At 35.9% G+C, this 16,131-nt stretch overlaps 1 long non-coding RNA gene across 1 annotated transcript; it reads right to left on the bottom strand.

Annotated features, from left to right (window-relative positions):
- Positions 1–14,963: 14,963 nt before the first annotated feature.
- On the bottom strand, positions 14,964–16,131 carry LOC128011440 (uncharacterized). The gene is made up of 3 exons (XR_008182558.1): positions 15,943–16,131; positions 15,755–15,855; positions 14,964–15,423 (listed from the first exon to the last, which is right to left on the bottom strand). It is a non-coding gene; the product is annotated as an uncharacterized LOC128011440 (long non-coding RNA).

The raw sequence follows: 16,131 nt of genomic DNA, 5'->3' as shown, positions 1-16,131 counted from the left end.
TTATCAGAGTTGTGCTGCTGAACTGTGATACTTCTTTCAGGATTATTTGATGAATGAAATGTTAAAAAGAAGAGCATTTATTTAAAATAGAAGTCTTTTCTAACAATAAACACTAGAGTTCAAAAGTTTATAACTCTTTTAGAATGTATTAAATTGATAAGAAGTGAATCAAAGATTAATATTGTAAGAAGAGACTTATATTTTGAATAAACGCTGTTCTTTAAAAAAAATATACATCGAAGAATCCTAAAAAAGGTATCGCAGATTCCAAAATAATATTTGGCATCACAACTATTATTAATTCTAATAATAAATCATCATATTTTAATGATTTCTTGCTGCACATCACAGAAATGAATGATATTTTAAAGGATATTAAAATAGAAACTATTATTTTATATATTTTATTTTGATAAATTTGAATTATTACTGATTCTTGACTGTAGCATCACTATCAATAGCCGCGTGTCGACAGCACTACTTGTATTGTGGAATACAACCTTTTTTTGTTTCAAACAGTTCATTGAACAATAATAAATGAAGTACCTGAAGCTGACAATGAAATAAATGTATAATAATTAGCACAGATTATTAATTTAGCGCTGTAAACGCGCATGTGAGGGGCGGAGACGCGCGTGAGGACCAAACACAGCAGAACGGTAGGAAACTTCACTCCTCTTATTATTTCTCTTTTACTATAGCGATTTATTTTTAGATACGTGATTGGAGTCTTTCATATTGTTGTTTTATAAACGCAGTAACGTTGAAATCAGATCTGAAAGTTCCTGTCAAGTGTTTAAAAACTAATTATGATTTAATAACGTGTTGAATGAATTTGGTAAGTAAGGTATTCTATGTTTTTTAATACATAGAGGTTATTAATATAGGCTGAAATATAGTGTTTTTTATAGTATAAAGGTGATCTTATGGTGCATTGCTCCTTAAAAGTTAGGCTGTTAATATAATATAGAGGAAGATCAATCTTAATTATTTTTGCTATATTAAAATGCATTAATTTTTTACATTGGTTAGTCAAAGTTTTCAGATGGAGACTTTGGAGCCTGTTCGCGACTCGGTTGATTCAGATCGGGACTTCGGAGCCTGTTCATGACTCGGTTGATTCTGTTGATTCAGATCGGCACTTCGGAGCCTGTTCGCACTCCGTTGATTCAGATCGGCACTTCGGAGCCTGTTCGCGACTCCTCTGATTCAGATCGGCACTTCGGAGTCTGTTCGCGACTCCGTTGATTCAGATCGGCACTTCGGAGCCTGTTCGCGACTCGGTTGATTCAGATCGGCACTTCGGAGCCTGTTCGCGACTCGGTTGATTATTATCGGCACTTCGGAGCCTGTTCATGACTCGGTTGATTCTGTTGATTCAGATCGGCACTTCGGAGCCTGTTCGCACTCCGTTGATTCAGATCGGCACTTCGGAGCCTGTTCGCGACTCCTCTGATTCAGATCGGCACTTCGGAGCCTGTTCGCGACTCCGTTGATTCAGATCGGCACTTCAGAGTCTGTTCGCGACTCGGTTGATTCTGTTGATTCAGATTTATCAACTGAAAAATAAAGTTGAACAGAAATTTTTATGAACTCTTAAAGATGATGATGAAAAGAAAAGGTAATATTGCATATTAAATTATATCTAAGTATGAACTAACTTGCGCACTACAGTAAATATTCTTACTCTTCCCTAAATAAGTGAAAATGTTTGGCTCAGTTTACAGAAAAGTGTACGTTACACATCCTTTCATTATGATGCAACATTGTTTCCTCCTCAGATGAGTATTTAACATCTTTATTATTGTGGGGATTAGTGTGTAAGTGCTACACACACACTCTCTCACACACACACACACACACACACACACACACACACACACACAGGTCAGAGTTTGGGATCAGAATGATTTTTTATGTTTGTATGTTTTTACAGGAGTTTCTTTTACTCATCAAAATGACAGGATTTTAAAATATATATATATATATATATATATATATATATATATTATGAAGTTTTAAAAAATATTTTTCTATTTTAATATACATTAAAATCTATTTTATTCTGTGATTTTCAGCATCATTACTCCATTACTGATTTATTATCAGAGTTGTGCTGCTGAACTGTGATACTTCTTTCAGGATTATTTGATGAATGAAATGTTAAAAAGAAGAGCATTTATTTAAAATAGAAGTCTTTTCTAACAATAAACACTAGAGTTCAAAAGTTTATAACTCTTTTAGAATGTATTAAAATTGATAAGAAGTGAATCAAAGATTAATATTGTAAGAAGAGATTTATATTTTGAATAAACGCTGTTCTTTAAAAAAAAAATTATACATCGAAGAATCCTGAAAAAGGTATCGCAGATTCCAAAATAATCTTTGGCATCACAACTATTATTAATTCTAATAATAAATCATCATATTTTAATGATTTCTGAAGATCATGTGACACTGAAGACTGGAAGAATGATGCTGAAAATACAGCAGCAAATCACAGAAATAAATGATATTTTAAAGCATATTAAAATAGAAACTATTATTTTATATATTTTATTTTGATAAGTTTGAATTATTACTGATTTTTGACTGTAGCATCACTATCAATAGCCATGTGTCGATAGCACTACTTGTATTGTCGAATACAACCTTTTTTTTGTTTCAAACAGTTCATTGAACAATAATAAATGAAGTACCTGAAGCTGACAATGAAGTAAATGTATAATAATTAGCACAGATGATTGATTTAGCGCTGTTAACACGCGTGTGAGGGGCGGAGACGCGCCGCGGAGCGTCAGACGCGCGTGAGGACCAAACACAGCAGAACGGTAGGAAACTTCACTCCTCTTATTATTTCTCTTTTACTGTAGCGATTTATTTTTTAGATACGTGATTGGAGTCTTTCATATTGTTGTTTTATAAACGCAGTAACTTTGAAATCAGATCTGAAAGTTCCTGTCAAGTGTTTAAAAACTAAATATGATTTAATAATGTGTTGAATGAATTTGGTAAGTAAGGTATTCTATGTTTTTTAATAAGTAGAGGTTATTAATATAGGCTGAAATATAGTGTTTTGTTTATAGTAAAAAGGTGATCTCATGGTGCATTGCTCGTTAAAAGTTAGGCTGTTAATATAATATAGAGGAAGATCAATCTTAATTATTTTTACTATATTAAAATGAATTTATTTTTTACATTGGTTAGTCGAATTTTTCAGATCGGCAATTCGGAGCTTGTTCGCGACTCCGTTGATTCAGATCGGCACTTCGGAGCCTGTTTGCGACTTGGTTGATTCAGATCGGCACTTCAGAGCCTGTTCGCGACTCGGTTGTGTCAGATCCGCACTTCGGAGCCTATTCGCGACTCGGTTGATTCAGATCGGCACTTCGGAGCCTGTTCGAGACTCCGTTGATTCAGATCGGCACTTCGGAGCCTGTTCGAGACTCCGTTGATTCAGATCGGCACTTCGGAGCCTGTTCGCGACTTGGTTGATTCAGATCGGCACTTCAGAGCCTGTTCGCGACTCGGTTGTGTCAGATCCGCACTTCGGAGCCTATTCGCGACTCGGTTGATTCAGATCGGCACTTCAGAGCCTGTTCGCGACTCGGTTGATTCAGATCCGCACTTCGGAGCATGTTCGCTACTTGGTTGACTCATATCAAGACTCCTGAGACTGTTTGTGAAATTTTTTTTTTTTAAATTCAGATCTGGACATCGAAGCAGGAAATGTTTGTCAAACAGTTTATTAGTGAGAAATGAATATTTGGACCTGAGGCTTTTTTTAACCAGTCGATTTAATTTTTTTAATGATTTCAATGATTTTGGAAGTCAAGGCTTCTTGCACCTCAGTTGCATGTGTTGTGTTTTATGAATTGTGCATGGATTTATCAACTGAGAAATAAAGTTGAACAGAAATTATTATGAACTCTTAAAGATGATGATGAAAAGAAAAGGTAATATTGCATATACAATTATATCTAAGTATGAACTAACTTGCGCAATACGGTAAATATTCTTAATCTTCAGAGTTGTGCTGCTGAACTGTGATACTTCTTTCAGGATTATTTGATGAATGAAATGTTAAAAAGAAGAGCATTTATTTAAAATAGAAGTCTTTTCTAACAATAAACACTAGAGTTCAAAAGTTCATAACTCTTTTAGAATGTATTAAATTGATAAGAAGTGAATCAAAGATTAATATTGTAAGAAGAGATTTATATTTTGAATAAACGCTGTTCTTTAAAAAAAATATACATCGAAGAATCCTAAAAAAGGTATCGCAGATTCCAAAATAATATTTGGCATCACAACTATTATTAATTCTAATAATAAATCATCATATTTTAATGATTTCTTGCTGCACATCACAGAAATGAATGATATTTTAAAGGATATTAAAATAGAAACTATTATTTTATATATTTTATTTTGAGAAGTTTGAATTATTACTGATTCTTGACTGTAGCATCACTATCAATAGCCGCGTGTCGACAGCACTACTTGTATTGTGGAATACAACCTTTTTTTGTTTCAAACAGTTCATTGAACAATAATAAATGAAGTACCTGAAGCTGACAATGAAGTAAATGTATAATAATTAGCACAGATTATTAATTTAGCGCTGTAAACGCGCATGTGAGGGGCGGAGACGCGCGTGAGGACCAAACACAGCAGAACGGTAGGAAACTTCACTCCTCTTATTATTTCTCTTTTACTATAGCGATTTATTTTTAGATACGTGATTGGAGTCTTTCATATTGTTGTTTTATAAACGCAGTAACGTTGAAATCAGATCTGAAAGTTCCTGTCAAGTGTTTAAAAACTAATTATGATTTAATAACGTGTTGAATGAATTTGGTAAGTAAGGTATTCTATGTTTTTTAATACATATAGAGGTTATTAATATAGGCTGAAATATAGTGTTTTTTATAGTATAAATGTGATCTTATGGTGCATTGCTCCTTAAAAGTTAGGCTGTTAATATAATATAGAGGAAGATCAATCTTAATTATTTTTGCTATATTAAAATGCATTAATTTTTTACATTGGTTAGTCAAAGTTTTCAGATGGAGACTTTGGAGCCTGTTCGCGACTCGGTTGATTCTGTTGATTCAGATCGGGACTTCGGAGCCTGTTCGTGACTCGGTTGATTCTGTTGATTCAGATCGGCACTTCGGAGCCTGTTCGCGACTCCGTTGATTCAGATCGGCACTTCGGAGCCTGTTCGCGACTCCTTTGATTCAGATCGGCACTTCGGAGTCTGTTCGCGACTCCGTTGATTCAGATCGGCACTTCGGAGTCTGTTCGCGACTCCGTTGATTCAGATCGGCACTTCGGAGCGTGTTCGCGACTCCTTTGATTCAGATCGGCACTTCGGAGCCTGTTCGCGACTCGGTTGATTCAGATCGGCACTTCGGAGCGTGTTCGCGACTCGGTTGATTCTGTTGATTCAGATTTATCAACTGAAAAATAAAGTTTAACAAAAATTTTTATGAACTCTTAAAGATGATGATGAAAAGAAAAGGTAATATTGCACATAAAATTATATCTAAGTATGAACTAACTTGCGCACTACAGTAAATATTCTTACTCTTCCCTAAATAAGTGAAAATGTTTGACTCAGTTTACAGAAAAGTGTACGTTACACATCCTTTCATTATGATGCAACATTGTTTCCTCCTCAGATGAGTATTTAACATCTTTACTATTGTGGGGATTAGTGTGTAAGTGCTACACACACACACACACACACACACACACAGGTCAGAGTTTGGGATCAGAATGATTTTTTATGTTTGTATGTTTTTACAGGAGTTTCTTTTACTCATCAAAATTACAGGATTTTAAAATATATATATATATATATTATTATGAAGTTTTAAAAAATATTTTTCTATTTTAATATACATTAAAATCTATTTTATTCTGTGATTTTCAGCATCATTACTCCATTACTGATTTATTATCAGAGTTGTGCTGCTGAACTGTGATACTTCTTTCAGGATTATTTGATGAATGAAATGTTAAAAAGAAGAGCATTTATTTAAAATAGAAGTCTTTTCTAACAATAAACACTAGAGTTCAAAAGTTTATAACTCTTTTAGAATGTATTAAATTGATAAGAAGTGAATCAAAGATTAATATTGTAAGAAGAGATTTATATTTTGAATAAACGCTGTTCTTTAAAAAAAATATACATCGAAGAATCCTAAAAAAGGTATCGCAGATTCCAAAATAATATTTGGCATCACAACTATTATTAATTCTAATAATAAATCATCATATTTTAATGATTTCTTGCTGCACATCACAGAAATGAATGATATTTTAAAGGATATTAAAATAGAAACTATTATTTTATATATTTTATTTTGATAAGTTTGAATTATTACTGATTTTTGACTGTAGCATCACTATCAATAGCCGCGTGTGGACAGCACTACTTGTATTGTGGAATACAACTTTTTTTTGTTTCAAACAGTTCATTGAACAATAATAAATGAAGTACCTGAAGCTGACAATGAAGTAAATGTATAATAATTAGCACAGATTATTAATTTAGCGCTGTAAACGCGCATGTGAGGGGCGGAGACGCGCGTGAGGACCAAACACAGCAGAACGGTAGGAAACTTCACTCCTCTTATTATTTCTCTTTTACTATAGCGATTTATTTTTAGATACGTGATTGGAGTCTTTCATATTGTTGTTTTATAAACGCAGTAACGTTGAAATCAGATCTGAAAGTTCCTGTCAAGTGTTTAAAAACTAATTATGATTTAATAACGTGTTGAATGAATTTGGTAAGTAAGGTATTCTATGTTTTTTAATACATAGAGGTTATTAATATAGGCTGAAATATAGTGTTTTTATATTATAAAGGTGATCTTATGGTGCATTGCTCGTTAAAAGTTAGGCTGTTAATATAATATAGAGGAAGATCAATCGTAATTATTTTTACGATATTAAAATTAATTTATTTTTACATTGGTTAGTCGAATTTTTCAGATCGGCACTTCGGAGCTTGTTCGCGACTCCTTTGATTCAGATCGGCACTTCGGAGCCTGTTCGCGACTCGGTTGATTCAGATCCGCACTTCGGAGCATGTTCGCTACTCGGTTGATTCATATCAAGACTCCGGAGACTGTTTGTGAATTATTTTTTTTTTAATTCAGATCTGGACATCGAAGCAGGAAATGTTTGTCAAACAGTTAATTAGTGATAAATTTATATTTGGCTTTTTTTAACCTGTCGATTTTTTTTTTTTTTAATGATTTCAATGATTTTGGAAGTCCAGGCTTCTTGTACCTCAGTTGCATGTGTTGTGTTTTATGAATTGTGCATGGATTTATCAACTGAGAAATAAAGTTGAACAGAAATTATTATGAACTCTTAAAGATGATGATGAAAAGAAAAGGTAATATTGCATATAATACAGTAAATATTCTTACTCTACCCTAAATAAGTGAAAATGTTTGGCTCAGTTTACAGAAAAGTGTACGTTACACATCCGTTCATTATGATGCAACATTGTTTCCTCCTCAGATGAGTATTTAACATCTTTATTATTGTGGGGATTAGTGTGTAAGTGCTACACACACACACACACACTGGTCAGAGTTTGGGATCAGAATGATTTTTTATGTTTGTTTGTTTTTACAGGAGTTTCTTTTACTCATCAAAAATACAGGATTTAAAAAATATATATATTATTATGAAGTAAAAAAAAATATTTTTATATTTTAATATACATTAAAATCTATTTTATTTCTGTGATTTTCAGCATCATTACTCCATTACTGATTTATTATCAGACTTGTGCTGCTGAATTGTGATACTTCTTTCAGGATTATTTGATGAATGAAATGTTAAAAAGAAGAGCATTTATTAAAAATAGAAGTCTTTTCTAACAATAAACACTAGAGTTCAAAAGTTTATAACTCTTTTAGAATGTATTAAATTGATAAGAAGTGAATCAAAGATTAATATTGTAAGAAGAGATTTATATTTTGAATAAACTCTGTTCTTTAAAAAAAATGATTTCTGAAGATCATGTGACACTGAAGACTGGAGAAATGATGCTGAAAATACAGCTGCACATCACAGAAATGAATGATATTTTTAAAGGATATTAAAATAGAAACTATTATTTTATATATTTTATTTTGATAAGTTTGAATTATTACTGATTTTTGACTGTAGCATCACTACAAATAGCCGCGTGTCGACAGCACTACTTGTATTGTCGAATACAACCTTTTTTTTGTTTCAAAAAATCAGCTGAAAATCAGCTGAAAATCAGATCTGAAAGTTCCTGTAAGTGTCTAAAAACGAATTATGATTTAATAACGTGTTGAATGAATTTGGTAAGAAAGGTATTCTATATTTTTTTTTACATAGAGGTTATTAATACAGGCTGAAATATAGTGTTTTGTTCATAGTATAAAGGTGATCTTAGGGTGCATTGCTCCTTAAAAGTTAGGCTGTTAATATAATATAGAGGAAGATCAATCTTAATTATTTTTACTATATTAAAATGCATTTATTTTTTACATTCGTTAGTCGAATTTTTCAGATCGGGACTTTGGAGTCTGTTCGCGACTTGGTTGATTTAGATCGACACTTCGGAGCGTGTTCGCGACTCGGTTGATTCAGATCGGCACTTCGGAGTCTGTTCGCGACTCGGTTGATTCAGATCGGCACTTCGGAGTCTGTTCGCGACTCGGTTGATTCAGATCGGCACTTCGGAGCCTGTTCGCGACTCGGTTGATTCAGATCGGCACTTCGGAGTCTGTTCGCGACTCGGTTGATTCAGATCGGCACTTCGGAGTCTGTTCGCTACTCGGTTGATTCAGATCGGCACTTCGGAGCCTGTTCGCGACTCGGTTGATTCTGTTGATTCAGATTTATCAACTGAGAAATAAAGTTGAACAGAAATGATCATGAACTCTTAAAGATGATGATGAAAAGAAAAGGTAATATTGCATATAAAACTATATCCTCCTATATAAATTATATTCCTCCTCAGATGAGTATTTAACATGTTTATTATTGTGGGCCATTAGTGTGTAGGCAGTGGTGGACAGTAATGGAGTAGCTTTACTTCGTTACTGTACTTAAGTACATTTTTCAAGTATCTGTACTTTACTTGAGTCGTTTTATTTTGAGTAACTTCTACTTTTATTTGACTACATTCCAAAGCATAAAATCGTACTTTTAACTTCACTACATTTCATAAAACATATCATTACTCTCTTTAATATATCACGTGCTCAAAGCGGTGTCTGATTCATTATGAACGAACTGAGTCTTTTCAAAATAAACTTTAATCGGATCGCAAATCGCACCAAACGATTCGTTTAGGAATTAGAATGATCCGATTGCAGCTGTTCTGGAGTCGACCACTCACTGATTCAAATGAACCGTTTAGTGCGAGTCTCCAGAAGTAAGAACCGGGAGATCTTGTGAGCGCGCGCGCGTCTGATGTTGCTAAAAGTAAGTTATTAATGTCGCAATTTTGCATTAATTATTGTAACTGAAAATCATATTTAGGTCAAAATTGACAGTTGTTTGGGAACTAAATCCGTTGTAAAGAGTGATCTATTTAAGCCCACTGAAATGCTTGAGTGCAGATGATGCAGACACATCAATTGTAGGTCAAAACAAACAAAACCCAAACATTAAAATAACACAGATTAAATACAATAACTCATGCACGTTCAAATTCCCCGCTGCCGTAATGTTAACAGTTTTATTAAAATGCTACCATCCATGTCCTATGTGACGTCTGTTCTTATATTGTTTATCAACAGTAACGTTATACATATGTATATTGTTTGGATTAACTAGACGAGTAGAGAGGAGTGCAAGCTGCCTGAGAAGAGAGCAATAAAAAGGAAAATAATATTCAGTCCAGAAAACACCATCATCAAGTCCAGATCAAGAGATTTAAAGAAGTCAAATCTAACTTCCTGATCAATTATATCAACATAATCAACAACAAATCATGCAATTTTCCTGTGTATTAATGTTTTTACTCCACAGTAGTTTTTATATATATAGTAGGTTTATATATATTTATTTTTATATATTTTTTTTTTGTACTGAAAAAAAAAAACGTTTTTTAGTAATGTTACATTATGATTAGAATCAAACCTGAACAAGTCACAAAGATAAAAGTTGAAGTCTTTGGAGTTTATGTCTATTTCAATCATCTGCTTTACATATATTTCTAAAAATTTAATCTACACTTCAGTTATTAACTGTAAGAGAAGAAAAAACTTGATACACAGTTGCTTAAAAAAAAAAAAACAGAAGAAGAAAAAAAAACAAGAAAATCGCACATGAAATGAGATGAGAAATGAAATCAAGGCCTTGAAAGCAGAGAATCAGCAACTAAAGGACATGAACATTAAACTGCACAATGGTAGGCTATTGATTTACATGGTTATAGATGTTTTGCTAAATGAATAAATGAGTTAATGTAAACATTGCTTTATATAGAGATCATGAACAGATTATTAGAGATGCAGGCTAACAGCAGTGGACACAAGCATGCTGTGCAAACCTCCCTCACAAGTGCAGCTTGCAGCTCTTCACATCTCAGCTCTTCTGGACTCCACCATGTCACAATACTAGTATTATTTTCACACCATACGATTAGATTTAGGAAAACATAAGGATTTTGTAAAATGCAGATAAAAATATGTGATGTATATTCAATTTATTATTTAATGTTTATTGCACAGATTAAAAGGATTCATTCCAAACTCCTTAGCAGGTTTTACTTTCTATTATAATTTTGAATATTTTAAGTGTTATTCATTAGACATTTTGTTTCACGCCAACTAATCTGCAAGATGATCATTTACAGTTCTTATAACTACACTACCTTATATTTCAGCATATATATATTAATATAATTAAATTCATCAATTCTTAAATACTATTAACATTCTCACTCTATTTTAATAATATAATTTGATGGTGCCAGAATTTACACATTCAGACAACTATGAAAAAAAAAAAAAATTATATCACAAGATGTTGCAGGTTTTATGTGTGTGTGTGTGTGTGTGTGTATAGTATGTAACATTTTGTGATTCATGACACTGAGTAAGAAATGTCAATGCAGGGGGGAAACATAAATGTACCTACAATTATAGAACGACCCTTTTGTCTTTGGTGCAAACAGTGTACTGTGACGTGAAATTTACAAATAGTATGACTAACTCTATATATATTTAACATTTTTATAGGTGCATTAGATGAGGCTCTGCAGTACATCGAAGAGCTGGAGGCGAGGTTGCAGAAAATGTCACTAGGAAAACAAACAGTACTGAACAGATTTTGTGTTTCTGATCAAACTCTCAGATACTACATAAAGTTTCCCTCACAGGAAGTTTTCCAGGTGTTCTGGGAGTCTATATGTCCATCTGCTAGAAATCTGGTGTACTGGACCAAGACACAGAGGATGGGTCAGGAAGAATCCCCAAACCTAGCCCTGCACCGAAAACTGTTCATCTACTGCTGTCGGGCAGCTGCTGGACTGAGGGAACGAGTTATTGCAGACATTTTTGGAGTAAGTGTGTCTACGGTGAGTAGGACCATTATCACCTGGGCTAATTACCTGTTCTCTGTGTTGGGTTCAGTACCATTTGGATGCTCCTCCATGCCAGAGAATTAGCGTTTGTTCAGTCCAGACCTGCGAGTCGTCCTGGACTGCAGAGAAATCCGCTGTGAAAGCCCTCCATCGCTGAGATCTTCTCCAGTTACAAGAGCACCACCACATTCAAAGCTCTGGTTGGGGTAGCTCCGTGTGGTGCAGTCACTTATCTCTCAGCTTTATACAGGTTCAATCTCGGACAAAGAAATCACAAAGAAATCTGGGATTTTGGACCTGCTTGAGCCTGGAGATGTGGTCCTGGCAGACAAGGGGTTCACGATTGAAGACATGTCTCCAGTGTTGGTGCTAGACGGATCATTCCACCTTTCACACATTGTATTAAAGAAATATATACAAGCAGTAAATGTGTATGCATATCATATACGTTACAGAATATCCAATACAAAATGTATCCAGCTTGGTATGTACATATTTACATCTAATTAAGAGCAAGCACTATATATTTAATGTTACAGTATAATTTGCGATTTATCAAATAATTTCACAAACGGAACCAGAGCAATGTTTTCAGCAGAGCTGCTTTTCACCTCCACTAGTCCAAACTGGAATGATTCAGATGGATCGTGGACTCGTCCGTCTGGACTAGCTCCCAGATGTGATGCTTCTGGGTTGGTAATAAAGCCACATGGTAGGACACTAACACTGGCTGTCTCTGAAGAGTTTCTCAAAATATCTGGCTCAAGTTCAAGGCCACGTTTCATAGCACTTAATGATTCTTGACTCACTGAATCCCCAACCACATGACAAACCTCCCGGAACCTGCTCGCAGTAACCCTTGATTTCCGAATTTGTCCCCAAGCAGTGCATTTTGACTGTAGTCAATAATATATAACCCTTAATATAAAATAAGTACAGTAATAGTTAAAAATGTTTATTGATCTTGGGTGATTTTCATTTTTGTTACTTGATCTGAACTCTTGTTCATTATTAATCTATGCTTTAATATACTTTCTTTGAGTTAATAGTGTTATTACCAAGTGCAGAAAAGAGAAATACATGGCTGTGTTCTTGGACGATGCCATCTCTGTGTCTGACTGGTGCAGGTCAGTGGTGATGGGACGGTTTGTGAATGAAGCTGCACGTAGTGGACCGTCTGATATAAAAGTGCTGTCAGATGGTTGTACAATCCTTTACCAGCCGCACAGCTGCAAATATAGACAGCAACACTAACAACCTCTTCTGATTCCAATGCCATCTGTTTGAGGAGACAATTGTTTAGCTAATTAACCTAATGGCACCATCCAGTAAGAAAACTCACCAATCTCTGTGGAGTTGGGCCTTTGACGGTTCCTTTAGAAACATTTCCAATGCCTTCACTTCCTCCAATTGTTCCAGGGGAAACTGGATATTTTCAGGCATCTCAACATCTGGCCCTGAGCTGCTGTTCAGTTACTGAGGTACTTCAACTTGCCGATTGTAAATTTGCCTTAAGATCGACCAATTTTTATTTTTTTTTCATCTTCAAACAACTAATACAAAAGCAATAAAATAATATTATTAATATTTACGTATTGTAAATATATAAATTGCCTAGGCCTACATACAAACGAAGGCTATCTTCCTTAATTAAAAAACCCCTGTGAGATCATCCATGTTTACACGGATGTCACACTATGGCCTGTGCGTTCCAGGCGGCAAGGAAGTCGACCGGAAGTTGAAGTCGGCTGCGTGCTGCCATCTTTTAGCAGAACTTCACTTGCGTTAGCATTCCCATTGACTCCCATTCATTTTGGCGTCACTTTGACAGCGAATAACTTTACATCTGAGGCGTTTAAAGACTCCGTTTGTCCATTATTTATTTCTAAAGATACACGACAATGTATAAAGGGCTCCATTTCCTTCTAAGTTACATTATGGCTCTGTAGAAACAGTTTTTGTAAAAAATAGGCTAACGATTGCGTCATAACCACTCGTCTCTCTGTCACATTACCGTACAGACAAGAGGAGAAGCTCGCAGGCAATTAACTTAATATGGCGTAGTGGCGTTACATTTTAAAATACTATACAAAATAATTAATCAGAATACTTACTCCTGCTCACTCAGGACAAAGAACTCCCCGCTCAAGCTCGCCGTCTCTGCAAGATTAACGATGGCAGTTTGCACGCACAGCCACTAGAAGATCTACATCTGTCAGACAGGTTGCTGACGTCGTCAAGCTTCGTTTGAGTCTGCGCGTCAGAAACTGAAGTGCTAAAAAACGCTAAAAATGGGCTTCATTTGTCTCAATTGAGTTCCAATGGGGTCGCTGTGTCCATTTCTTTTACTGTCTATGGCTGTGTTTTCCTGCACAACCGGAGGCTGCAGATCTAGGACTCTAGTTTTTCGTGACAGCGCCACCTACCGTACTGGACGATATAGCGATGGCTGCAGTTCTAGGACCCTGTTGGTTTAGTTTGCAGCCACCTTACTTTATATATAGCATCAGTATATTAATCTCAGAAGTATTTGTTTTTAAATGTGATTTTTGATTCAAAATGCAGCAGAGGTTAATTACTAAGTGTGCTTTGAGTCACAATTTTACATTTAAACATGAATTTACACAAAATATCAATGAAATATCAATTTTGTAAAATGTATATCAATTTGTAAAAAATGAAAAACCTTAAAAGTGAAAGTGACGTGACATTCAGCCAAGTATGGTGACCCATACTCAGAATTTGTGCTCTGCATTTAACCCATCCGAAATGCACACACACAGAGCAGTGAACACACACACACACACACACACACACACTGTGAGCACACACCCGGAGCAGTGGGCATCATTTATGCTGCGGCGCCCGGGGAGCAGTTGGGGGTTCGATGCCTTGCTCAAGGGCACCTAAGTCGTGGTATTGAAGGTGGAGAGAGAACTGTACATGCACTCCCCCCACCCACAATTCCGTCCGGCCCGAGACTAGAACTCACAACCCTTCGATTGGGAGTCCAACCCTCTAACCATTAGGCCACGACTTCCTCAAAAGTTCCCTTAAAAGTCTTAGTGTCTTGAATTATACAGTATATTAATTAACCTCCTCAAGGTGAATTAGCTCATTATCAGGTAAGTTAAAGTTGGAATCAGCGTATGGAGTCAATATATTACAGACGATATTTAATAGTTGTTGAGAGGCAAGACAAGAATGATTCAAGAATGTTTATTTATATATTAAATCTAAATTAATTTTTTTTTTTTTAAGTTTGGACACCTTTTCATTCAAAGAGTTTTCTTTATTTTCATGACTATGAAAATTGTAGAGTCACACTGAAGGCATCAAAACTATGAATTAACACGTGGAATTATATACATAACAAACAAGTGTGAAACAACTGAAAATATGTCATATTGTAGGTTCTTCTTTAGCTTTGATTACTGCTTTGCACACTCTTGGCATTCTCTTGATGAGCTTCAAGAGGTAGTCACCTGAAATGGTCTTCAACAGTCTTGAAGGAGTTCCCCGAGAGATGCTTAGCACTTGTTGGCCCTTTTGCCTTCTGTCTGCGGTCCAGCTCACCCCTAAACCATCTGGATTGGGTTCAGGTCCGGTGACTGTGGAGGACAGGTCATCTGGAGCAGCACCCCATCACTCTCCTTCTTGCTCAAATAGCCCTTGATGCCTTCAGTGTGACTCTACAGTTTTCATAGTCATGAAAATAAAGAAAACTCTTTGAATGAGAAGGTGTGAACATCACAACATCACCAAAGTGAACCCCTTGTCCATCAGTTGCTGCATTGATAGAACGGCTGTAGACTTCAACTCTAGAGAAAGAGAGAGTGAGAGACAGAGAGAGATAAATAAGAAACTTTTGTTTAACAACACTTTTTAACATGGCCATGTCTCAGTGTTACCGTCTGGGCAGAACTATTGTTCCAGCCACCAAAGAAAGATTCGCGAATAACCTGCCTGATCTATCTCAACTGCTATGTGTATGTGACAGGGTGACCTGTTGGTTAACACACACACGCACACGCGCACACACACACACACACACACACACGCACGCACGCACACACACACGCACACACACACGCACACACACACGCACACACACACACACGCACACACACACACACACACACACACACACACCTCATCCTCCGTTCCCTGCTGGGGCGTTGTGGGCCATTAGCACGCTGGTCATCATACACGCAAACATAGCCACTCCATTTCCATCCCCTTCAGAATCCCTGCTGCGCATAACAACATGCAGACATACCCAAGTTGTGTTTGTTTCTGTTTCTATGTTTTATGTTTCGTCATGTTATGTTAATATATACCTGTGTTCGGTGTTTGTCAGCGTCTGTGTTGCCGGTCTTTCGCGTTGCTTCTCCACCATCGATCGACCGAACCCGAGCGCCACCCAGCGGCCTGGATAAATAGTGCCAGGACCGCTGTGTGTGGCCGCGTCGGCGCGAAGCAACCGGAAGTCGGCTCGTCCATTGTCTTGGCTCGTTAGGGGGATAATG

Source organism: Carassius gibelio, chromosome B23 (assembly GCF_023724105.1).
Source record: "Carassius gibelio isolate Cgi1373 ecotype wild population from Czech Republic chromosome B23, carGib1.2-hapl.c, whole genome shotgun sequence".
In the NCBI taxonomy this organism is placed as follows: Eukaryota; Metazoa; Chordata; class Actinopteri; order Cypriniformes; family Cyprinidae; genus Carassius; species Carassius gibelio.
The sequence above is the reverse complement of the archived record's forward strand: the minus strand, read 5'-3'. Positions and strand labels throughout refer to the sequence as shown.